This window comes from Dromiciops gliroides, chromosome 2, assembly GCF_019393635.1.
Source record: "Dromiciops gliroides isolate mDroGli1 chromosome 2, mDroGli1.pri, whole genome shotgun sequence".
Lineage (NCBI taxonomy): Eukaryota > Metazoa > Chordata > Mammalia > Microbiotheria > Microbiotheriidae > Dromiciops > Dromiciops gliroides.
The window spans coordinates 552,818,997-552,846,098 of NC_057862.1; the positions used below are offsets into that span (position 1 = coordinate 552,818,997).

General features: G+C 35.2%; 1 protein-coding gene across 3 annotated transcripts in view; it reads right to left on the reverse strand.

The window, feature by feature from the left end:
• Positions 1–27,102, reverse strand: part of SYNDIG1 (synapse differentiation inducing 1) — a 300,390-nt gene that overhangs the window by 184,908 nt on the left and 88,380 nt on the right. The gene's annotated exons all lie outside the window — the stretch shown is intronic.

The window sequence follows — 27,102 nt, forward strand, 5'->3', positions numbered from 1 at the left end:
TAATGGCCCAAATTCTGTATAACAGTTATTTTTGAAAAATAAACTATAAATTAAAATTATTGATAAATACTCAGTGTTACTAAAATATTAGGAAACAAATTATAATCAGTATATGTCACTTTAGAACTCAAAGGGAAATTTAATACCATCTCATCTAGAAATCAATCTTAGCTCTTAGGCAATAGCCTGTGAATCACATTTTGCTGACTACAGGTCTAGTTTATTATCTCTTTAATAAAATGTGTCGATATTCCTTGTTTGTGTATCACAATTATTTTAAAATATTTTCCCACTCTCCTAACCAATGATCAAACCTCTTTAAGAATAGGAAGAGAGATTAGACCTTTGATTTCACTGGTACAGTGAACTCCCTGGATAAGAAAAATTCCTTCTATCAGTGAGGGTCAACATGTTCTCTACAAATTATTTTCTTAGAGAGTTGCACAAAACACTGAAAGGTTAAAGTAATTTGACCAGGGCTACACAGATATATGGCCCAACCCATCTCAAACCCAGGTCATCCAGGTTCCGGGGCCACTCTGTATAATGTGCTGCTCTATGTCTCTTACTGCTAATAAAGAATAAGAAAGCTCAAAATACACTATTCAGAAAATAACTAGCCATTGAATAATAACTAGAAAATAATTTATGTTGGACTTAACATTTACAAAGCACATTCTATATGTTAGCTCAATGTATTATCTTGATTTAACAGATAAAGACACTGAGGCACAGAGAGCTTATGTGACTTGCCCAGAATTTCATAGCTATTAAGTATCTGAGGCAGGATTTGAACTCAGTTCTTCATAACATCAAGTTCTGTACTCTATCCACTTCATATATCTATTGTTTGTGCATACACACAAATACATATATTGTAAAAATATATATACATACATACACACACACATACACACACACACATATATATACATATACATATATACATATATACATACATACACACACACACACACACACACACACACATATATATATATATATATATATATATTCTGTTCTCCAGAAACTTCCACCTATGCAAAAAAAGAAAGGGAGTGCATTTTAAAAATTTCTCTTTTGGGGTCAAGTTTGGTCATTATAATTTTACTTTTATTGCTGATTTTATTGTCCTTGTTTATATTTGTTCTATTGTAGTAATCATGTATATTGATTTACTTTTTCAATATATTTTATTTTATATCAGTTCATATACATCTTCCCATTAAACCTCTAATATTATAGATGAGGCAACTGAAGCTGAGAGTTGAATTAATTTATCAAAGGTTGTACATCTATTATATGACAGAGACAGGATTAGTGATACCTGTCACACATGTTATATGAAACCTTGCAATATACTTTACAGCTTTCCTCATGATGGTGGTGGGCTAAATGTATAGAGTATTACATATGTTCTATAAGATTAGTTACATAAATAAATTGGCCTCTAGACTTAATAGAGAAAAGCCATTGAGGTACAGGTGAGTCAAGAAATGGTTGATGTGTTGGTTGCCTTTATTAAATTGATGTGTTTTTTTTAATTTCCATTTTATTTATTCATTATTTTAAAAAGACTTTCTGGTTAGGGAAGAAGAGAGTGCAGTATTCAGAAATAAAGTTGATGCAAAACAAAAATATTAAGATTTTTAAAAGTAAAAAGTGAACATCCATGCAAAAGTCATTATTCATCAGAATGGATTGAGTGGCTCCACTAAATTTTCCTGCAGTGATTCATCATGATGTGGATGTAACTCTGGGATGCTCAAAGACTGCTAGAGAATCCCAAGCTTTGATATGTCCTACCAAGTTGGAAAATCTTTCATTCTAGTTTTAAATTTGGAGGTTGTACTTACTTTGATGGGCTATTGTGAAGAAAATTCTTTGTCAGGTATAAGGTACTATATAAATTTTATCTATTACTGTTGTTGCAATAATCAAACTCATGGGTTTATTATAAGGTAATGTCTCTTTAAAATACTATATAAATGTAGTTTACTATAAAAAATGATGAACAGGATCCTATCAGAAAGACTTGGAAGGACCTGTATGAGCTGATGCAAAGTGAAATGTACTGTATACAAAATAACAGTAATGTGATATGATCTGCTGTGAATGAATTGGTTATTTTCAGCAATGCAATGATCCAAGACAACTTTGAAGGTCTTATGAAAAATGCAATCCATTTTCAGAGAGAGAATTGATGGTATATGAATACATATAGAAGTATATATTTTTGGGATTTTTTGTTAATTCTTTTATCTGAAATTTTGTTTTTGTCTATTTTCTGTCACAACCTGGCTAATGTGGAAATGTTTTGCATGACTGCTCATGTATAGCTTATATTTAATTGCTTGAGTTTATTGAGCATTGGAAAAAATTTAAAATAAATAATTTTTTAAAAATATAAAAAATAAAAAACTAAAATGTGGTGTTATATGTAATAATTCTTTTTTGCTGCATAAAAGTATATTATTATTTTTCAGTTACATGAAGAGATTGTTTGCAAAATTTGTTTTATGAGATTTCAAGTTTCAATTTTTTTCTCCCTCCCTCCCCTCTCTCCTCTCTCCCCAAGACAGCTAGCAATCTGATATACATTGTATATGTACAATCACATTAAACATATTTCTTCATCAGTCATGTTGTGCAAGAAGAATCAGAACAAAAAGGAAAAACTTCAAAAAACTAAAACAAAAATAAAGATAGCATGGTTTAATCTGCATCTAGATTCCATAGTTCTTTTTTTTTTCTGGATTTGAAGAGCATTTTCCATCATGAGTCCTTTGGAATTATCTTGGACCATTGTATTGCTGTGAAGAGTCAAGTCCATCACAGCTGATCAACACACAATGTTTTTGATACTGTATACAATGTTCTCCTGTTTCTGCTCCCTTCACTTAGAATCAGTTCCTGTAACTCCTTGCAGATTTCTCTGAAATCCACCAGCTAATTGTTTCTTATAGCACAGTAGTATTCCATTACATTCATATACCACAACTTGTCCAGCTATTCCCCAATTGATGGGCATCCCCTCAATTTCCAATTCCTTGCCACCACAAAAAGAGCAGCTATAAATATTTTTGTATATGTGGGTCCTTGACCCTTTTTTATTATTTCTTTGGGAAAAAGACTGAGTAGTAATATTGCTTGGTCAAAGGGTATGCACAGCTTTATAGCTTTTTGGGCATAGTTCCAAACTGTGCTCCAGAATGGTTAGATCAGTTCACAGCTCCACCAATAATGCATTAGTGTTCCAATTTTTCCAATTTTTATTGGTAATGCCTCTAACTCATCTCCATTACAAAGAATGTTTGCTGATGGTTTTAGGTAGATGTTGCTTATTATTTTAAGGAAAGCTCCACCTATTCCTATGCTCTCTAGTGTTTTTATTAGGAATGAGTACTGTATTTTGTCAAAAGCTTTCTCTGTATCTATGGAGATAATCATATTTTTGTTTAGTTTTCTTATTGCTGTGGTCAATTATGTTAATAGTTTTCCTAATGTTGAATTAACCCTGCATTCCTGGTATAAATCTCACCTAGTCATAGTGTATTATCCTGGTGATCACTGGCTGTAATCTCCTTGCTAATATCTTATTTAAGATTTTTGCATTGATATTCATTATGAAAATTGGTCTATAAATTTCTTTCTCTGTTTTGGCTCTGCCTGGTTTTGGACAATGTAATAATTCTGAGAAACACCACAGATATAATATTTTATGAGTCAAAGTAAAGTATATAGAACTATTTCAACTTCAATAACCTTTGATTTATTATGAAAGACATATATTCTTTTGCAGTTAATTACCAAGTATAAAAAGCATCCCTGCAATTTAAGTTTCCTGAGTAAAAAATTTTGAAAAATTAAAGAAACTCAATTCAACTAAAATTTGGAGTAAGAGTATGGAGAAGAGAATGAGGTGGGTTTTCTTAGAATTATTTTAAAGAACTAAATCAATAAACCTGCCAGTTGTATAACTGTAGTAAGTTGCTCTACCCATCAATCTCTTTATTTAATTATTCACCAGTTCCCCATTCATTAAACCCTACCATTTGTAATCTGGATAATTATTTTTCTTTGTAATTTTCTTACTTCAAATTCAAGGTATTTTTGTAATTTAGGTGGTATTACCACATAACAGTAAAAATACAACTTTGTGGTGAAGTAGGGGAATATGAAATAGAGTAATTATTCTGATTTATTGAAGTTAAATACTAAGAATGCCTAAAATGTGATTTTCAGCTCTTCAAGCAGTGTGAATAATAATAACAATCTGTGTGAACATTTACTAATAATAGGCTACTTTTAGATACATAAAATTGCAGAGAGATACCATGGCTGATTAGGTATGTTGTGTCTCATAACCTCATACCACTGTTAAGGACCATATTATCCTTAGAGATTTAAGTTTAAAGGTAGAAAACAAAGCTATGTGTACTTTTGAAGTCTTGAACATCTTCAAGACCATATTGGCACTAATTTCTGTTAATACAATGGTTGTCTTTGATTATTTTCAAGTCACAGAGGAACCTATACAAAGCCTATAAAATTAGACATTTAATATTGTCTGTTTTAATCTATTTATGAATTTTTTCTAAATAAGTTATATGCATATAGGTTCTCACATGTTATTTGATTAATATTTGAAACTAGATATTGATTGAAATAATATATATTTCATGACAGCTTTAAGCTTTAATGTATCTTAAATTAATTATAGATCTAAAGCTCCTTGATATAAGGAATCATGTTTTCTTCTTCTTCTCTTCTCCTCTCCCCCCGCCCCCACATTGGACCACATTGAATTCAATTCACCAAATATTCATCAAGTGCTTATTTTGTGACAGGGGTACAAAATTTTAAAAGTCTGTCATCTAGAGGAGCTTACTATCTACTACAAGTATTGCATATATACTAATGAATAAACACAAGGGAGTTTGATTTGGGAAACATTAGGAGCAGCTGTGGAAATCAGGGAAAATATTGTAGACAGAAAATAATTCCTGAGCTCAAAAATAAAGGAAAATAAGGATCTGATAGGCAGATGTAAGAAAAGAATTCTATATCTATTAAAAGGCATACAGATAAGAGTTGGAATATTGATTCCTAGAAACAGCTAATAGTATGGTTTAGCTGAAATGTATTGCACATTAACTGAACAAATTAAATCAGATTAGGAAAGTAAACTGGAGCCAGATTGTACAGGGTGTGAAGTGCTAGAATGGATAGTTTCTCTTTTTCCCTAGCATTACTTGGGAATTGTCAAACATTTTTCATCAAGAGAGTGACATGATCAAATGTGTACTTGGGAATATTATTTTAATATCTATCTCTATGTCACAGTGGGAGTGGGAGAGATTGGAAGCAATGGAAACAGCTGTGGCTATCATAATAAACCCAGGGATATATGAAAGCCTGAAGTAGGTCAGTGGCCAGGTGGGTGGAAAAAAGAGGACAAATGAAAGAGATTCTATGGAGGGGTATTCAACAAGACTTTGTAACTGACTGGAGATCAGAGCTTGAATATGGGAAAGAGTCAAATATGAATCTTAAAGTACAAACTTGGGCAAATAGATCAATAACATTACCCACGACAAAACAGGGAAGTTTGGAAGAATAATGGGTTTATAGGAAAAGAGATTGAGTTCTGTTTTAGAAATGATGAGGGTAAGATATTAATGGGAAATTGAGTTATAAATTTCTAACAGTCAGTAACAATTCAGGATGAGATTTTAGGAGAAAGATTAAGGAGATTTAGAGATTTAGAGATGTTAAATGAATCAAAGGGATATGGAGTTGATGAGTTCAATGAGAGAATATTGAATGAGAAGAGGACCAAGAATAGAGTTTTGAGAGAGATGTTTAGGGGAGAAGAAAAAATGATATTCCAGTGAAGAACATGAAAGAACAACTAGATATATAGGAAGAGAACTATGAAAGAAGAGTGCCATGTTAGCCAAATATGTAAAGAATATGCAGAAGTAAATAGTACTCAATATGGTCAAAGGCTAAACAGGTTAAGTAGGAGGAAAAGCATCATTGGTAACTCTTTAAAATGCATTTTTAGTGTTCTATTAGGGAATGGAATTGAGTAATGGATAGAAGATGAGAAAAATAGGCAGTAAGTATAAATACCTCTATAATTTATATTGTTAAAGGGTAGATATTAATATATAGCTTGAGAACACATAGTTGGAATTGATAAATATTTGGAATGTTTTGATTGACCATATACTGATTATTTTATATTTTAGCAAAAACATTAAAACTAACTTATGGGTGGAAGAAAGGCAGAAAGCTCTTGGAACTCTTGAAACAATTGCTCAAAAAAACCTCCAAATAATGCCATAGGACAATTCCTAGAGCAATGGAAATCCACAGAAGAATGGGCTAAGATCATTTTACAGCCAATGACAGCTTAGAAGGTTGGCCAGAGGGGGCTGCTGTGCAGAGGTGGAAGTGGAGCCCAATTCCACAGTCACACTGACACAGATCCAGTCCTAGGCAGGCTGAGCCAGAGAAAGAGACCCCTGGAGCTTCTAAATCAGCTGGAGTGCCAGCATTTTCTGGAACTAAGTTCACAGTCTAATGAGAGGACTGAGCAGTTGGCCAGGGAGGAGATGACAGGATTCTCTGCTGGCACTGAATGGAACTTGGGTGGTTCACCTCTTCTGGGGACCAATAAGTAGGCTAAAATGGTGGTGGTCCAGGCTGGGGAGTGGCACAGGCTCTTCTGAGCTAACAACCACAGAACACAAAGTTTTGCTGCCTGGTTAATTAGCAAGTTGGCTTCGGGTTATCTCTGGACCAGAGAATAGGCCAGGCTTGTGAAAAACCTGCCCCTTTAATTTTACCACCTTAGACCCCCTGAAGTTTGGGACAATACATCTTGGAAGCAGTGACCCACTTTAAGAAGGAGTTAAAAGTCAAGTAAAAGATGGGCAAGATGAGCAGACAGAGAAAGATGCAGACCATAGAAAGAATCTTTAGTGACAAGGAAGATTGAGGTGTACCCTTAGAAGTTAATAGCAACATCAGGGCTCCTAAATCCAAAGCTTCCAAGAAAAATATGAATTGGTCTCAGGCCATAGAAGGCACTCAAAAAGGACTTTGAAGATAAAGTAAGAGAGGTAGAGGAGAAAAGGAAAGAGAAATGAGAGTGATGAAGGAGGGTCATGAAAAAAAATCAATAGCTTGAAAAGACAACTTGGCCAAATGGAAAAGAAGGCCCAAAAGTTCTCTGAAAAAATTACTGCTTAAAATTTAGGATTGAGTAAATAGAAGCTAATGACTTTATGAGAAATCAAGACATGATAAAGAAAATCCAAATGATAACAAAAAACAATAGAAGACAATGTGAAATATCTCCTTGGAAAAAATAGCTGACCTAGAAAATAAATCCAGTAGAGATAATTTAAAAATTATTGGACTACCTGAAAACCATGATAAAGGAAAGAGCTTAGATATAATCTTCTAGAAAATTGTCAGGGGAAATTTAACTGAGATTCTAGTAGCATAAGGTAAAATAGAAATTGAAAGAATCCACTGATTATCTCCTGAAAAAGATCCCCAAATGAAAACTCCCAGGAATATTATAGCCAAATTCCAGAGCTCCCAGGTCCAAAAGAAAATATTGTAAGCAGCTAATGAAAAAACAATTCAAGTACTGTGGATCCACAGTCAGGATAGAACAAGATCTAGCAACTTCTCCCTTAAAGGAGAGCAGGGCAGGGAGTATGATATTCCAGATGGCAAAGGAATTGGGATTACAACCAAAAATCACCTATCCAGCAAAACTGATTATAATCTTTCGGGAGAAAAAATGGGACTTCAATGAAAAAGAGGACTTTCAAGGATTTGTGATGAAAAGACCTGAACTGAATAGAAAATTTGAATTTCAAATACGAGATCCTAGAGAAGCATAAAAAGGTAAACAGGAAAAAAGAAATTAAGAGAGTTTTTAAAAGGTTAAACTCTCTACATTCCTACATGGAAAGATGATACATCTAACTCATAAGAACTTTCTCAATATTAGGCCAGATGATAGAATTAAATTTAGACAGAGAGCACAGGTGGAAATTTGATTATGAAGGGATGAAATGTGTAAAGTATTTACTTTTTAGTTTTTTCTGTGGGCTGGTTGGAGTTGGGTAACATGCCTGGGGTCACTCATTGGGTGAGTGTCTTATGTCTGAGGCTGTATTTTGCTTGTGTCCTCTCAGGTCCAGGTGGTTGCTTTGTCCACCATTTCAACTAGGGTAAAATTGAGGGGTGAGAGGATTGCACTGGGGGAGGGGGGTGGGAACAGGTAGAATAGGGTTAAATCCCACATGAAAGAAACAGGAAAGGGTTTATGAAGTGGGTAGAGACATGGGGGAGGAGTTGGGGAGTTAATGAGCTTTACACTCATTCAGAGTTTGCTCAAGGAGGGAAAGAGTTAACAATAGTAACTGTGAAAAAATGTGAAGCAGAGGCAAGAGTAATCTAAGATGATGGTCATGATGATGCTTGATTGATTGATGGATGGATGGATTCATGATGATTGGATGAAGATGGGGATTGAATAATGATTATAAGGATGGATTGGGAATGGTGAGAATTGATTAATGATAATGAAATGTATCGTACTTTGCTTGGATATTGTGAGGAAAATTCTTAGTGGGGTAGAAGGTACTATATAAATGTTATCTATTACTGCTTACAAAATAACAACAATACTCTAAGATGATCTGCTCTGAATGAATTTGTTATTTCCAGCAATGCAATGATCCAAGACAACTCTGCAGGTCCTATGAAAAATGCAGTCCATCTACAAAGAGAGAACTGATAGTGTCTGAATACAGATTGAAGCATAATTTTTTTGTTACTTTATTTATCTGAAGTTTTGTTTTTCTCTGGTTTCTTTAACAACCTGGCTAATGTGGAAATGTTTGGCATGACTGTTCATATATAGCTTATATTGAATTGCTTGAGTTCTTTGGGGTTGAGAGGGAGAGAGGAAGAGAATTTGGAACACAAATTTAAAAAAATTAAGTCAAAATTTGTATTTGCATGCAATGTGGGAAAATAAACTGCTAAAAAAAAGAATGACTAATATCATTGGATTGCTGCGAGGATCAAATGAGATACCATGTAAAACACCCTTAGAGTGATATATAAATACTTGCTTTTATCATTATCAAAACAATAAATGGAAAACTGACTTTTTAACCTACTAAAATTTTAAAACCTTATACTTTAGCATTTTTATTTAAAAAAGTTTTCAAATTACAAAAAATTATGAAGAATTGAATTGAGATTTTTTAAATGACCCCATCCACTGTATCGTAAGGTACAAAGTGTCCTGGTATCCACAATTTATAAAATTCTAGCTAATATAACAGAAAGTTTCCTTCCATATTCTATTTCACATTTTTATCTAGTCTTACTTACATGTTAATATCCTTTTTTGTAACCTAATTCCCATTTTCCATATCATGGTCTAGATGACTTGACTTCAGAACTAGAAATCATGTCCTGAAGACATAACATATTATCCAGATCTCCTGTGATGGGGCCTTGGTGGTCCTATTGGTGAACCCCTCCTAGGCCCATCATTTCAGGTTCTCTAGTGTCTGGCCATCTATTCTTCATATCCTTTATGCCTTGTATAAAAACCCCAACCCCTTTCCAGTTCTGGAATAATAATAAAATTAATTCTGTCTTTGCTTCTAGAAATGATATATTGATATACCACTTCCCCTGCCATTGACATCCCTTACCAGCCCAGTAACTTTTCAAAACAAAACATATGTCCTCAATTACCAACCTCTCTTGTCTCATTAGAATGAAATCAGGGATTTTGTTTCACTTTTGTTTTTATATCCTGGAGCTTAGAACATAGTAAGGGTTTTATAAATGCATAATTGTGATTCATTCATTCCCTCAGCATCTCCAAAAACAAAACAAAACAAAACTATTCTACACATTATAATATTATATATCTCCTAAGAACAATTTGTTTTCCTTAGCTCATCATATTTTATTAATTGATTTCTTTATTAACTGAACATTTACTCTAAGGACTGACTGCATAATTTTAAATACGTATGCTTGTAACTGATGAATCCAATTTTAGTTGTCTAGTATATTATAGTAAGGGACCCTTTACTACTGACCAGAAAGCATGTAATGTTATATTTTGTTTTCATTCATAGAAACCCTGTACATCTTGGATACTGCCCTCTGTGGACAAAATACTTTTTATAGGCCCAGATCGCCAGATGGATTAGTGATTGAATGTATTTTATGTTTCATAACCTGTATCAACATTGCTTGGAAGGAAATGTAAGATATCAGTAGCAATTCTCCTGGGGTGGGGCTGTGTCTTTCATTGGTGGTACCAGGCTAGAAATACAAGGCATTGCTAAATGAGAAGCTCCAGGTCAGTCATCTGTGTAGTCTCACCCAACCACTCCTTTCTCCCCAACTCTAACTTTGTCTCTTTGCTGGTTATTATCCCAGGAATAAGGAGAGTCTAAAGAGTAGAGGCAACTAGGTGGTATAGTGGATAGAATGCTGTGCCTGGAATCAGGAAGACTCATCTTCATGAGTTCAAATTCAGCCTCAGACATTTCCTAGCTGTGGGACACTAGGCAAGTCACTCAATTCTATTTACCTCAGTTCCTCATCTGTAAAATGATATAAAGAAAGAAATGGCAAACCATTCAAGTATCTTTGTCAAGAAAACTCCAAACGAGTCCCAGAGGAGTCTGACACAACTGAACAACAACATCAAAGAAGAATGTTAATTACTTAAGAACAAGGAAGCCTTTCATTTCCCTTTTTGTATTGCTAAGTATCTAATATCAAAATAGTATACAGCAGGCACTTAATAAATCCCATTGAATTTAATTGAATTTGGTTTTATAGATTCTTTTATCTGAAAGATACCTTAGATATTTTCTGTTCCACCTGGAGTTTTTTGTTTGTTTTGTTTTGTTTTTTCGCAGATGAAAAAACTGGGCCCCCCAAATTCTCAATTAGGGAATTGACCAAAATCACTGTTAATGGTACCTCAAATTACATTCTAAAGATAAAACACAACACACACATCAAGAGATAAAGATTTAACTTCCTTCTCAAAGGACACTTGCTAATGTAGCATTAAAGAAAATAACTGAATAAAGAAATGTTAATATCTTGCTCTAAGTATAAATCACTCATTTATCTAAGGTCCATTTACTTTTATAGGAAATTGTGGGACAAAATTAGAAGTTTTCCTTTACTGGTTCATTAGTTTAGATGGTCTCCAGAAGAATTTGTTCATTAGACTCACTTGGGTGATTAGGTTATGCCCAGAAGGGATCGACCTTGGATCTGAATAAAGTCTAAAACTAAAAAATTCCCACCTTTCCCATCCATACATGGTAGCCTTAAGACAGATAAGACTTAAATTGCTGAAGTGAGCTGCACAAATCTCTCTAATGAGGACTCATAGTACGTAATGTGAATTTACTCTGTTGTATTGACAGGGAAAAAACACCCACAGAAAGCAAATAAAGGCAGCATAGTAAATCAGGTTTCCCCAGGGCACAAACTACTCCCTGATAGTTAGGTGCCTGTGGAAACTGCATTCAATCTTTGAAGCCACTGGAGAGATCTTTTCTTGCTTCAGGGGACCACATAATCACATATGCTGCAGAACTAAGTAGTAGGTTATTCACTGGGACAAGCTGGTTCATTGATTTAGGGACAGCAGTTGGCTCATCAAGAAAGTAGAGATGGAATAAATAGTCTGTGTCTTGACTCAGATATAATTAGGGTAGAAAGACAAGTGAAAACTGTTCTTGAACAAGTAACAGGAAATATAGTTTTAAACTAAAGCCTCAACAGAAGAGGAGAGCTGAATGAATAAGATAAAGAGCTGATGTTTTTTTGCTAAGCCTTTTCTTATAGGAAGTATAATAGGAAGGAGGTGACATAGGGAGAAGAAAGGTACCCAACTTGATCTTCAAAGTAAAAATGAAAGAGTTGACATCTACTAAGCTTCTTAAACAGATGGCCAATGTGGGGGGGAGGTAGAAAGAAACTTTTAATAGGAGCAAGGGGAAAGAGAAAGATGGAGTCAGCTTTATTTACTGATGTTGATTCTCCATTGTCACATTTAACATCTGGTGCTTCAATTAGCCATTAAAATATTATAAACCATTCCTTCTTCAGTACACAGAAAGAGGTAGACCTATTTACTCCTTTTGCTATATATTTGTGTTTATATATTTGTATTTCAAAAAAGAAATAGCTCTAACCATGAACTGAAAATAACATCCTGTACTCTCAAAGTATTAATACTATGCTTGCATCGGGGGCACACTTATAAAGATTTTTTTTGGCCTCACATCCTTTCTGCCTAGTACATAATTTACATTTATACATCAGTTTAATATTTGCAAACACCTTACATATATAACCTAGTTGACCCTGGCTCTACTCTCTAACCTTTTAGTCCCCTTCTCCCCAGGGTTCTCTAGTATCCTGACGGGATTAGATAAGTATATTTTGTTTCTCTCATAGGGTCAAGGCTCCACTGATTGTGTCCCCTTCCTATTTTGGGGGCCCTGTGACTAACATACCATTTACATTTAACTATTTAACATTAGTTAAGCTTTTACCAAAAAAAATATATTTTTTTTTCAAAGATATAGCAGAAACAAACACACAAGCATTTCTACCTGACACCTAGGGGCATAATTTCACACACAGACATCCTATACTATCTCAGTCTCTGGGGAAGAAAGGCAATGAATGAGGCTCATATTTTAGTTAAATTACTACATAATTCTAGTTCCAATTAAATTCAAGTCCAAATCCCACCTGGTCTAACATTACCAAATTCTTGTTTCTCAGAGTCTTGATATTGTATCAACTATGAATCTCTACTTAAACATCTGGACTCCCAGATCCCATTGTCTTGAACTCCAAAACCCCATTCCAATTTCTCAGGACCACATGGCCTAAAAATGGGGAGGGGAAGGTGGAAAAGAAGTGGCTTTCGGGTCCTCTTCCCCCTGCTGCATGCTGTCACCTGCTGAGAGTGAAGTTCTTCAATCTCAGGTTGGAATGCAGAGAAAAAGCCACATCAATTGGTGACTCAAGCCACTTTAAAGACTGATCTTCTGGCTATGAAGGCAATGTAAAAGGCTGCTGCCAACCATGTGGTAGGATCACACAGTGAATTTCTGCAGGCTCCATTCCTCTTGTCTCCTGGGAGCTGTTCTCCAGTCCTGCACAGGGATGATGTCATCTTACCCTCAGTACATACAGATGTGCAATGTTGAGATTGGGAAATGAGTTAAGTCCCAATTACACATACATTAAACTCAATTCAACAAGCAGTTATTAAGTGCCTACTATGTGAAAAACATTGGAGATGACATAAAGGCATTTTGAATCACACAACAGTCATTTGTTATAGGGATACAGATGAAATCATTATCTTCATTTTACAAGTGAATTCGTCTGTAAATGTTCAGTGACTTTTCCATGGTCTTACAGCTATTAAGTTTAAGAAGGGCGCTTGAATCAATCATTTGTGGTTTACAAATTGATAGTTTATCTATATCACTATGCTGCTGTTCTCTATTAAATTTTAATTGGTTTATACTGGAAGATGTCTGCTGCTTAAATGTCTGCACCTTAATTTTGACATTTCAGGTCAAAATACTTTAGAATGCTAAATAATAATAAAATCCAAAATAAAGTTAAAAATATATTATAAGAATGGGGTGGTATGTTTTTATCATTAAAAGAAAAATTTAGGATACCTTCCTTGGGCTAAGTTTTGGCAAGTTAAAAGCTGTTAGTTCTTCTCTATTTATAAAGGAAGGTTTCTCTAAACATGAAGAAATTTCAAGCAAGTGCTAAGTACAATGTTTGAGGAAAAAAAATACTTCAGAGGTAACATAGCCATGTTATATAGTTTGAAAGTTACTTGAAAATCTCTTGCCAAGAAAGGCTATGTTCACTGGTCTGAGAGGCAAGAGATTTGGGTTGAATGAATAAGTGGAGCTCACTTTTATTAAACTCCTCCTATCTGATAATGTGTTAGGCATTGTGCATAAAAATAAAGAAATAAAGTAGTTTTTATGCTCAAGAAACATATTCTAAATGGGAGATGTGACACATGCAAGAGGCCTCCAGCCCAAAGAAGAGAATATTTATCCTGGGAACTACAGCAACTGTGAGTGTAACCACTGGAGAGTCAATTTTTGTGTTTTCATTTACTTTCCAGTAACAATGGTAACACTTATTTGATAACTGTTACCAAATTAAATATATGAATAAGATGTAAAAAGGGTATATGTGCATGAGTACGTGTGGTGGCAGAGCAAATGGCACAATATGCCTGAGCTAGACAGACCCTAGTTTCCTGATGAATGGTGAAATTATGTATGAAGCACATACTTTGGCCAGCTACAGTAGGTTAGGTGTGTTTTCTTTCATTCATCCATCAATCAGGATACATCAAACTCAAGGCAGAGTAACAAACCTGAGTAAATTAATTCCCCCAGGATAGGAAATCATTACAAAATGGGTCTGAGGGTTGTTGTTGCTGGTGCAAAGAAGTAAGGAAGTAGTAATACAGATGGTTATCCTGGTTATGCACTGGTAAATGGGTTTTAGCTTCATCAGTGTGTAGCTATGTGTGGGGCAGTGACAACCTCTCTGAGGCTCCATTTCTTTCTCTGTAAAAGAGTTGACCAAGTCATTGATAAACAATCTTTGAAAGGATTGTACTTTGAAAGGATGGTACTTTTTTTCCCCCCAGAAAATCAGTCAGAAGAGAGAAAGTATGATGTAAGAAATAGAAATGCTGGGCTTGAGCGCAGGGAGATTTGCATTGAAATCCACCTCTGAGATTCTGGGCATAACCATTATGTATCTCAGATAATACCCTATGATTACCTCCTAAGTGATACAGGATGATTAGATGAGTTGAAGCTTTAAACAATTGGGTTGAAAAGATCAATGATCCTTAGATATATTTAAAGTATAATTTTTGAATAGATAAATTATGGAATGTTTTAATAACATAGTCATATTAAGAAATTTAAATTATTTTATTGTTGCTGGTGGGACACAAGAATAAAAGAAGCAGATACATGTGTTGTCTCTAGTTTTTAAAACAGCATGTCATAGGGCAGCTAGGTGGCACAGTGGATAGAGCACCAGCCCTGGATTCAGGAGGTCCTGAGTTCAAATCTGGCCTCAGACACTTGATACTTACTAGTTGTGTGACCCTAGGCAAGTCACTTAATCCCAATTGCCTCACAAAAAACAAAACAAAACAAAACAAAACAAAAAAAACCCAGCATGTCATTTCACTACATAATCCACAGACTATGGCGATACATTGCTCCAGGTACCAAATGTGGTCACATATCAATTAGATGATTCAGGCAAAAACATCTCTAATTCTGACTAAAAGAAGTGCACAAACTTAAAAGAAGCAGTTTGTGGCTTGCAAGTCACTCATTGATAACCCTGGGACTAGATATTACTGTAGGGTTTTTTAGCATTAGAAATCTGTGAATCTATGAAACAGTACCACATCAATAGATATTGAAATAAGAGGGACACAATGAAAACAACCAAAGCACTCTACTATTCAGTGTTTATAAGGAGAGAAAAAAAGACAGCTACAGAGACATAGAGAGAAACAAAGACAGGAACCAGTCCTGAGCACATTACCTATATTAAATAAGGGCTCATCTATAGATGTCCTTTGCTCCAACAAATAAATGAGATGGGGCTCTTGTTGTTGTTTTCTTTTCTTCTCTCCAGTCAGTTGCCAAGTCTTCTTGATTCTCCCATCAACATCACTCAAATCCATCCCTTTCTTTTACCACTCTAGTTCAGGTGCCCATTAACTTTTGGCTGGATTCTTGTAATACTTCACTCAGATCTCAGTCTTCTCTAGTTCATCTTCCACACAGCTGACAAAGTGCTATTCCTAAAGCATAGGTCTGACCACATCACTCCCTTTCCAAATAAACTCTAGTGGCTCTCTGTTACTTCCAGAATCAAAGAAAAACACCTCTGGCATTTAAAGTCCTGCACAGTTTGGCTGCAGTAGATTTTCCAGATCTCCAACACAACATTCTCTTTGTAGACCACAATCTATCTAAATTTGCCTGTTAGCTGTTCCTCACATGTGATGTCTTTATCCCTCTTCTCTGTATCTGCCAAGACTCTTTGTTCTCCATCCCTTAAGGTATTCTTTTCTCAACTTCACTTAATAGAATCTTTAGTGTTCTTCAAACCTCAGCTCAAGTGATACCTCTTACATTAAACTTTCTGTACCCTCTCAGCTGTTAGAACCTTGTCATCTGAATCACTTGGTATTTTGTATATATTTTGTAATTTACTTATTTGTGCCCATGTCATTTCCCCCATAGAATGTAGGCTCCCTGAGGTTATAGGTGTTTCATAGTTGTCTTTACGTTCCTAAGAAAAAGCAGAATTCCTGGCACTTGCAGCAATGGTTAAATAAACACGTCTTGACTAATTGATTGATAGGTACCAAGTGTGACCACAGACAAGTCAAGTAACCATTCAGCAGTCCACATAGCTCTTTTAGGCTAGAAATTAGATCTGATTTGTCAGTCTACAACAAAAGGATTTCCGTAGCAGAAGTTCACAGAAAATGATATTACAGAACAGACTTAAATAAATTGCTTAGACTTCTAATAGATAATAAATGCAGTTTTATTAATGTGAACACTACTTAGCAAACATTCATTTTGTATCTACTAGTCCAATTCCTTGGACTAGGCAACAATAATAAAAATAAAAGGAGACGTAGTCCCTGCCTTGGAGCTAAGAAGGGTGAGATACAGTCATATATGAATACAATCCCAATTATCACCTAATAAATGTACAGAAGAATACAAAATCCCCAGAGATCACATGAGGGAAAGATTACTTCAAGCCAGGGAAAATGTATTCAGGAAGAACTCTAAGAGAAGGTAGCATCAAGCTGGACTTTAGGAAGCAACAAGTACCCTCCCACCCTTTTCTCAAATATTCTTAATATAAAAAAAATATGGAGGCAGATAGAGTTTTGGGGTACATTGTCTCAGAGCAGAAAGGAAAACAATGTAACCCAAATCTCCTTTCTTAAGTTTAAAAGACTAGAAAGGTTCAATAATACAGAGCAGAATCAAACCTGAGAGGTTGATTTACATAGTGGATAGAGCCCTAAGGCTGAGGTCAGAGGACCTGGCATTGATTTTCACCTCAAATATTTCCAAGCTGTAAATCACAGAAAAGTCACAACTTCCTATTGCCTTGATTTTCTCTCTTCTGTAAAATAGGCATACTAATACTTCTGTCAGCTATTTCATAAGTTATTGTATGGAAATACATGGTTTGCTAACCATAAATCACTGTATAAATGTGCATTATTATTTTTGCTGGTGGTGCTGTTGTTATTTTATTTAGAGCTGAAAAAAAAGTAGAGATTCTTGAGTCTGCTTATCAATTCAACCAACATTTATGAGACACTTATTGCTTGCCAGGTATTGGGGAAAGACAGACAAAAATAAGACACAGGGGCAGCTAGGTGGTGCAGTGGATAAAGCACTGGCCCTGGATTCAGGTACCTGAGTTCAAATCAGGCCTCAGACACTTAACACTAGCTGTGTGACCCTGGGCAAGTCACTTAATCCGCATTGCCCCGCAAAAAAAAAAAAAATTAGACACTCCCTACCTTCAGGTAGCTTACATTTCCTTGACTACATGACTCTACACAGATATGAAAACTCAAAACAACTCAGAAACTGGCACACTATATAGGTAGGAGACAAAGTGCCAACTTCATTACCTGACTACAAAAGGGCATATAGTTTCTAGATATTTGTTTATAACAACATGCACTAACACACAGCAGGAAGCTGTGGTGCAGGGAATAGAGAGCTGGATCTGGAATTAATAAATGCTGAATTTAACTGCAGGTGACCCTGAAAATGTCATCTAACCTCAGTTTCCTCAATAATAAAATGGGAATTACATTTCCACTTCACTTGGTTGTTGTGAGGATCAAAAGAAGTTATACTTTTAAAACACTTAGCACAGTATTCTGGCACACAATAGGTACTTACTAACTGCTCATTCCCTACTTTCCTTCTAATGCTTTAAGAAATATTCTACTTTGTGTGGATGAGCTCTCCAGTGGAATCATTGTTAATTGCAATGATATGTTATTGATGCACCTCCAACCTTAAAAATGACTGGTTTGTTTTTCCCTATTTTTAGATAGCTAGGTGACCTTGACCTGAGTGTAAATCTGAGTTGACATTTACTGTGTAAACCTGGGCAAGTCATTTAACCTCTTCCTTCTTATGTGTAAAACGAGGATATAAAAGTATCCACTTTCCTGGGTTATTTTGACGACAAAATGAGATAGTTGTAAAGTGCTCAGTTCATAGTCAAAGCTAGTTCCATTCTTTCTTTTTTTGGAGGGCCATAAAACTCTACATATGCTGATTTGCTCTTTGTTTATATGGGGTCAAAAAAAAAAAGAAAAATACCCTATGGGATTCAGTTGGAGAAAAAAGTAGAGCAGAATGTTGTTGCAATTTGTATTTGAAGAGAGGACTAAAATGACATCATGGTGTTGGGGTCAGTATACAGTGTGTCTGATTGTGGCTGATCAGACCATTTTATGAGCTTAGAAGGCTCTACTAGACATTGGACAAAATAGTCTTTATGAACATTTGGGAGGGAGATATCTCTAAATTTGCATTTCTCAGTCTCATCTCTCTTTTCTTTTGAGCTGCTCTAATTTTGCTTTGCCCATAGAATGCAACACCTTTTTTGATGTGGTAATGCTATTCTGGCCAGTACTGTGCTAGTGTCTCCCATATCTCATAATGGATTCCAAAGTTCTTTAGAGAGAACTTGAGAATGACTTTGTATCACCTTTTCTGACCTCCATATGAATGTTTGTCTTGTGTGAATTCTCAATAAAATAGTCTTTTAGGCAAATGTATATTTGGCATTTGAACAGTATGGCCAGACCATAGGAGTTATGCTCTCTGTAGTAAAGTTTGAATGTTTAGCAGTTCAGCTTGAGAAAGGACCTCAGTGTCCCATACCCTATCTTGGATCATCAGAATCTTTCTAAAGCAATTCAAATGGAAACAGTTCAATTTTCTGGGATTCAATTGGTGGACTAAGTTTTACAGGCATTTAACAATCAGGTCAGCACAATGGCTCTGTAGACATTTAGTTTAATAGGCAACCTAATGCCTCTTCTCTCCCATACTTTTCAGAACCTCCCAAACACTGAGAGAGTTCTGGCAATGTGCGCATCAACCTCATCATCTATGCAGACGTTGCTGGAAAGTATACTGCCAAGGTAATTAAACTTATCCACAGAATTCAAAATTTTTCCATTTACTATAACAGATGGTATGGATGGTATGCTGGCTGGTGGAGAACCTGTTTTCTTGCTATTAATTGTTAGATCAAAATTAGCACAAGCAGCAAAGAATTGATACATACTCTGTTGCATCTCAGCTTCAGAGGCTGCATTGAGTGTATGCTTTGAGTATGGAATGACAGAAAGAGCTATGGGTTGAGGCATATTGGTGGCACAGTGGATAGAACACTAATCTGGAGTTAGGAAGATCTGAGTTCAAATTCAGTTTCAGATACTTACTAGCTATGTGACTCTGTGCACTTAATTTAACCCCTGTTTGCCTTGGTTTCCTGATCTGCAAAATGGCAAAAAATCCTCACTCCCCAGGATTGTTGTTAGGATCAAATGAAATAATTGTAAAGCTCTTAGTATAGTACCTGGTGCATAATAAGTGTTATATAAATGCCAGTAGTTGTTTATTATTATTATTGTTGTTGTTGTTGTTAGCAAATAAAGGCTTTCTTTCTTATCCAGACTCTTGCTATCTATATGAGCTCGGACAAGTCATAAACTACCTGATCCTCAGTTTTTTAATCTCTCAATTGAGGAGGTTGGATTTCTAAGGAACTTTTCAAGTCAACATTCTATGACACATCATCTAATTTCCTATCTGTTCCTGAAGAAGAATTTATTTTCTAGGCTTAAGAAGCCATATTCTACAAATCTAAAAACCCAAGTCAAAACAAGTAAAACACCTAAGCAGAATCACACAAAGGAAAATAGGTTCTAGTGAAAACGAATTGGAAAATGTGGTCTGGTGGAAAGATCATTGACTCTGGAGTCAAAGGAAAATAAGTCAAATCCCACCTGTAATGATTACTACCTACGTGACCTTGACCAAGTCACTGAAACTCTGTTGGCCTCTGTTTTTTCATATGTCAAATGAGAGGACTGTGATAGATAGTCTCTGAAGCCCTTTCTCCTTTTAGATCTATGAACTACTGAAAAAATTAAACTCATTAGGAGATTAATTTATTTGGCATGTCTGAGTTCAATTGCAAGCAAGGATTATTTCTAATGCTTTAAATCCCTTCTCACAATGCCTAAATTAAGAAAATACAAGGTGGAGCAGGGGAGGGGGCAGTCGGTGGCAGGGCACTTTTGAGGAGGAATGGGGCAAGGTAGGAGAGAAGATAGAGTGGGTATCATTGGAGGGGAGTGGGATGGAGGGAAATGGTTGTGACGATTGACTACAGTGTCAGGTGCTTACTCTGCTGGGCTATTGTGGAAGGAATTCTTTGTCAAGTTTGGGATACTATATGGAGGTTGTGATGAGCAGGATGCTATCAGAGAAACCTGGAGGGACTCACATGAACTGAAGCACAGAGAAGTGTATTATATACAAAGTAACAGCATTAGTGTGGGATGATCTGCTGGGAAGCACATGCTTATTTTCAGCAAGACAATGATCCAATATAACTCTGAAGAACTTATGAAAATTGCAGTGCACCTACAGAGAAAGAACTGATGGTATCTGAAAACAGACTGGTACACATTTTTTCTTTTGACAATACCTTAATCTGAAGTTTTGTTTTTATCTGTATTCTCTCACAAAACCTAGCTAATGTAGAGTTGTTTTCCATGGGGAAAAAATGAATTCTCTAATTTTGAATAAGCTCTAAACAAACAAACAAAAAAAGACTAGGAGAGTAACAGGTGCCAGATTTTCCTTAAATGCCACAAAATATTGAAAGCCTTTGTGTAAACAATAACACTACTCTTTGTGCTTGGTAAACAATGTATGCGTTTCTAATAATGCCAATGTTTTGGGAGAGATGCCTGCAACTCACCATTCTCATTAAACAACTTATACTTGCCTTGAACAAAAACATGTTAGAAAGCCTAGTGATCTTCCAATGGGGAAAGCTAATGGAGCATTAGAGATTTGAGTGAGTTATTATTATTTAGCATTTATACAGAACATTATATTTGTGAAGGGTGATTTTTGGTTTTGGTACATTTTAGTCCTTTGTTACTGAATCTATCTTTGTCAGTTGTGAATGACTTCCTGCTTCTGAATAAATCAAAATCTTGAAATAAGCAAGACTTAATAGAATTCCTTTAGGATAAAAGGACTAGAATTAGTGAATTTGGCATTCCAGACTTGATTGTGCAATGAGGCATATAATTCAGGAGGCCTTGGTTCTGGTTCCAGTTCTATTGGTAACTGTGATGGAGAGCAAGACTTTTCTCCTCTTGGGTCACAAGTTCCTCTGTATGTCCAAGAAATTAGGGTGAAAAATAATTATTTTAAAGCACCTACTAGGTACAAAATTATCTCCACCATAAAAATGAGTAGTTCTTATTATTGGGACCTTGGGATTCTAATCTAACAAGATCACAGGTAATTACAGAATCATACAATGTCATGTCATAAGGCCTAAATTATGTCTTGGGATTTTGAATGAACCAGAGGATAACAATATTGTATTCCTGTGGATAAACTCTGACAAAACCAAAAAAAGAGCAGAAGTACCACAAGACTTCATGTAGAAAAACACCCCTCTGATTTTTTGAGGGGAAGCATTAAAAAAAGGTGGATTTTTCAAATTATAGGGAAGTGATATGGATTTTGATACAGAGCAAAATCCATTGAATCAATAACCAAGCATTTATTAAATACCTACTATTTTTCAGTCACTGTTATGGTTGCTAAAGATCAAGATGAAAACCAAAATAGTTCTTGTCATCAAAGCATTTACCTTCCATTGTGGGAATCACGAATCCATTTAAGGGTATGTATTTCATAGACTCTTTAACACAAGAGCTTTTTAGGAGGGAGTAAAAGCACTGGCATACTCAGGGATAGACATGCGACCACTGATTGCTAGTCAGACAGACTGAAAAGTTCATCGACAAGTGCCTCTTGTTGTAGGTGAGGAAACTGAGGACTTGAAAAGGTCAAACAGGTAGTATATGACTCGAATTTGATCCCAGGTCATCTAAATTCAGATCCACAGCCTTTTTTTACTATATCATGCTGTTTCTTCACATATGATTAATAAAAGATATGTTATAAGTCAAACAAAACAACAACAACCACCACCTATAATGATATAATGCCAATGATACGCCACAATGATGTATCTTATTCCTAACCAACCCTTTGATTTGGGGGAGATGTTAAAATGGAAAGAACACTGGCTCTAGTTAGAGGATCTGGGTTTCAAATTCCAATTATAATGTTTACTGCCCTTATCAGTGTGCGCAAGTCACTCAACCTCCCCGAGTCTCCAGCTTTTTAAGTACAAAATAAGCATTGGACCATATCACCTTTCAGGTATTTTCCAGTTCTAGATTGATAATCTCTATGACTTTAGGGTTCCTGCTTCCAAGGTCTCTTGAAATTGATTTGTTAAAATTGTTAATAGATATGATCAATAAGGATAGGAACGTTTTATATATATATATATATATATATATATATATATATATATATATATGAAATTTACTTCATTTGCCTCTGATTCAACAGATAATTGACAAGTGAATCTAAGTTCAAAAGAAATGGCAAAGCCAAAGCAATATCTAATTCTCCAAAGCAAAGGGGGCACAGAAACCTGGGCATTCTTTTCTAGTATCTTCAGTTTTCCATAATACAAAGAGGGAGAAAACAAATTAAAGGGAGGGATAGATACGTTACTTTTTTCTCTAATTTAATTTACTAAGAATTTGTCAAACATCTATTGCATACAATATACAAGGGATCCAAAGGCCAATGAGAAATTAGTCCATGTCCATAATTGACTTATCCTCTTTACTAGGAAATATAATTTGTATGCAAATAGGTAAATAAGTAATGACTTGAAAGTGAGAGAATGAGGGAGCTCAAGGATGGATATTCCATTTCAGCCTCACGGCAACCATATACGTACAATAAATTTTAAAATTTCCATTTTATAGTTAAGGAAATTGAAACCAAGATGTTTAAATGATTTATGCATGGTCACACAGCTAGTAAATTTCAGAGGCAGGATTTGAACACAGGTCTTCTAAGATACAAATCCTACATTCTAATCACCATACCATGCTGCCTCTCTGAGGAAAATCAGGTGAAATCCTAGATGTTCCTATATCATGATCTTGTTCTGATGAGATGGATTTAAAAAGCCTAATGTTCATAGTAATTCTGCCCTTATAAGGGTAGTTATAAAATGTCAGAATGGTTCAAGATGCATAAAAACTGTCTAACAATGAGCTAAGGAATTAGGATCCTGGCCCTTTAATGGCAAAGAGCACTCTCCCCAATGTGGCTCCCAGACCTGGCCTATGCCCCCATTCTTTAAACAAAGGGACACAAAGAAACAAGAATTTTAGGGTCAATCACAAGTGTTTGTGAGAAATAAAATTATATCAATCAGAAGCAGTCTTTAATAGAACAAAAACAGATGTTTTGAAATGGGTACCAGTTGGTAGTCAATGCCATCCATCTGAAGTAAGGAAGGGCCAAATTTTCTGTGCTTGTTTTTTTTTTTTGTTTGTTTGTTTAATTTCATTTTCCTCAGTTTTGTAGCCCCTGTGTGAATTTATTCATCTTAGACCCCAGCACTTTCCTGCCACCTACTTTTTTTCTTTATAGTCTCTTCTTCCCTCTTGATAGAGCCTTAAAGCCCACTGTAGGAAAACAAACAAACCAACTTTTCCCTCCAGACATGATCTCTGAAATAGCCTTTTCTCTTCCCACACTTTGATGAAATACAAATCTCACATCCTTTAACAAGGTAGATAACCCAAACATTGCCAGAATACCTATAACACAGGAGACCTGAGTTCTGGTTTCTGTTCTGTTACTAACTGACTCTGGCTTTAGGAAATTCTGCATGTTTTTCAGGACATTAGACTCTATCTCTATGAATAGATGGTCCCTATGCTCCCTTCTATCACTAAAATACTATAATTCTATGAATAATAAAATTTTAAATAGGCTTGCAGAAATCTTCTGATTCATCTAGAGTCCAAGGATATTTTAATCCAGGCACACCTGTAGCCAATTACAAAATTCATTCCAGTACACCACCTTGCCTGCCTCCCTCAAGGGAATGGTCTCTGTCTTCAAAGAACTAACAAGAAGTATGAGCAGTCATTCCCACTTACTAAGTCTGTGTGACAAGAAACACTTATTACCTTACATTTCAACATTATTCTCTTAAGTGGTTTCCCTGCTATAAGTTGTCATTTCCTCTGATTATTTCTACTAATGTTTTTAAACTTCTCTTTTGAGAATACTATTTCTCTCAAAAAAGAAAAATCAGTTTATTTGCCTTTATAGTGAAAAAGTTCATACTCTTTTGACCAATAAGACTGATAAACCCAGCTGCAATTTGAGCCCAGAGCTCCTCTTATCATTTATTCTTCCTCTATACCTGTTTTCCACTCCTACCAAATTAGCATTCTTATTATCTTCTAGATACACCTTCATCATTTTTCTCTTAACCTTTTCTCCTGCCATTTTTTATCCTGAAAATCACTGTCTTGTCTTCTACTTACCTGATTTTTAATTCCTACTTATTATTATAAACTTCTCTTGATCACCAAAGGAATGAGCAAAATCCTGATTTTCTGACTCACAACATATACTGTCTATACCACTTGTTTGATATTTCCTTGTATTGTTTTTGCCTGGATCCGGGATTTAATTCTTGATAAAGGTAAAGAAACTCACTCTACCAATGCAAATCAAGAATTACTCTGCAACTTCTAGATCTGATTTTACCAATTTTCAAGATGTAAATACTCAAACTGAAAAATCTAACAATTGGCTCTTGTAAGCCAGTTAGAACCAGCTTCATCATGCTCCTCTGTATAGGTGAGTACACAAGGGTTAGATTATATCCCAGTACAGAGTTAGCAATGGGTATACGTTGAATAGTATCTATTCTAGATATCAATAATACTTTGAAAACATGAAAAGTGAAGGAATAGCAGAAAGATTGTGGACCATCTAAATACAAATTCTTAATTTAACATAGCCAGTACCTCATTTTTGAAATTCACGTGTTATAGCCTCTTAATCTCATGCTAGTGCCCCTTTCTGCCTTTTGTATTCTAATGTTAATTGGAAAGTGACTTGCTTGGTAATACAAACTATTATGTAACATTTTTATCTCCCACAGAAAAAGGAGGTAATAAGAGTATAGAAATATATAAATGAGGCATCAGATCCTATTTTCTCATTTGATATTGAGAAGCTTTACTGAATCTTCACATACAGAAAGAGTTCAATTATATGAATTCATTCACAGTGTAACAAGTCTTTAGTAATAAGTATACCTTACATTATTCCCAAGAAGGATGTGACTATATATAATTAGCAAATAATTAGAATATATATATACATATATACGTATATATATGTGTATATATATATATATATATATATATATATATATATATATATATATATATATATATATATATATAATTAGATGCCGACAGCATTGTTAGATAATAAGGAAAACTTTTAAATTTAAGTGGAAGCAAAAAAAAATTTTTTTAAATTAAGTGGAAGCCAGTAGATCCTGACTCCATGATAAGACAATCTATCTTCTCTTTAATAAATGTTTCTACACCATTTCCTGAACTAAGTCATTTTGTTTTTTATGATGACGCCCTGGTAGTAGTATATAATGGTACTGTGAGAAGATCATTAGATTGGGGAGTCAGAGGACCTTGATTCAAAACCTGAATCTGTTACTTGTTTGACCTTGAAAAAGGCATTTAACTTTTCAAAGCCTCAGTGTTATTTGTAAAAAGAAAAAAAATATGTGGGGCAGAAGTGGGGTTGGGTTTGACCTCTAAGGTCCCTTGTAGCTCCAAATCTACAATCCTATGAAAATTATTTTGAGCAAATTTTAATCAAACATTATTAAGGACCTAACTTCTGATAATATGAAACGGCAATAAGCAGTTTCCTTATTGCCTATAAAGAGCTTATACTTTAATTGGGTAGATAAGAGCTATATATGAAGAAGACAATAATATAAATCAGAATGGCCTCTTTCATATGTAGTACATTTGTTACATCACAATTTCTTTTATACATAAAAGTTAAAAAGTCCAAAGATTAATAGAATTGTTGTCTAGAAAGGATCATAAAGTTCCTTTTGTCTAAATTTCCTTATTTTACAGATTAAAAAGAAAGAGACCTGGGGGCAGCTAGGTGGCTCAGTGGATAGAGCACCGGCCCTGAAGTCAGGAGTACCCAAGTTCAAATCCGGCCTCAGACACTTAACACTTACTAGCTGTGTGACCCTGGGCAAGTCCCTTAACCCCAATTACCTCACTAAAAAAACAAAACAAAACAAAACAAAACAAAAAAAAGAAAGAGACCTGGGGGCAGCTAGATGGTACAGTGGATAGAGCACAGGCCCTGAAGTCAGGAGTACCTGAGTTCAAATCCGGCCTCAGACACTTGACACTTACTAGCTGTGTGACCCTAGGCAAGTCACTTAACCCCAATTGCCTCACTAAAAAAACAAAACAGGGGTGGCTAGGTGGTGCAGTGGATAGAGCACCGGCCCTGGAGTCAGGAGTACCTGAGTTCAAATCCGGCCTCAGACACTTAACACTTACTAGCTGTGTGACCCTGGGCAAGTCACTTAACCCCAATTGCCTCACTAAAAAACAAAAACCAAACC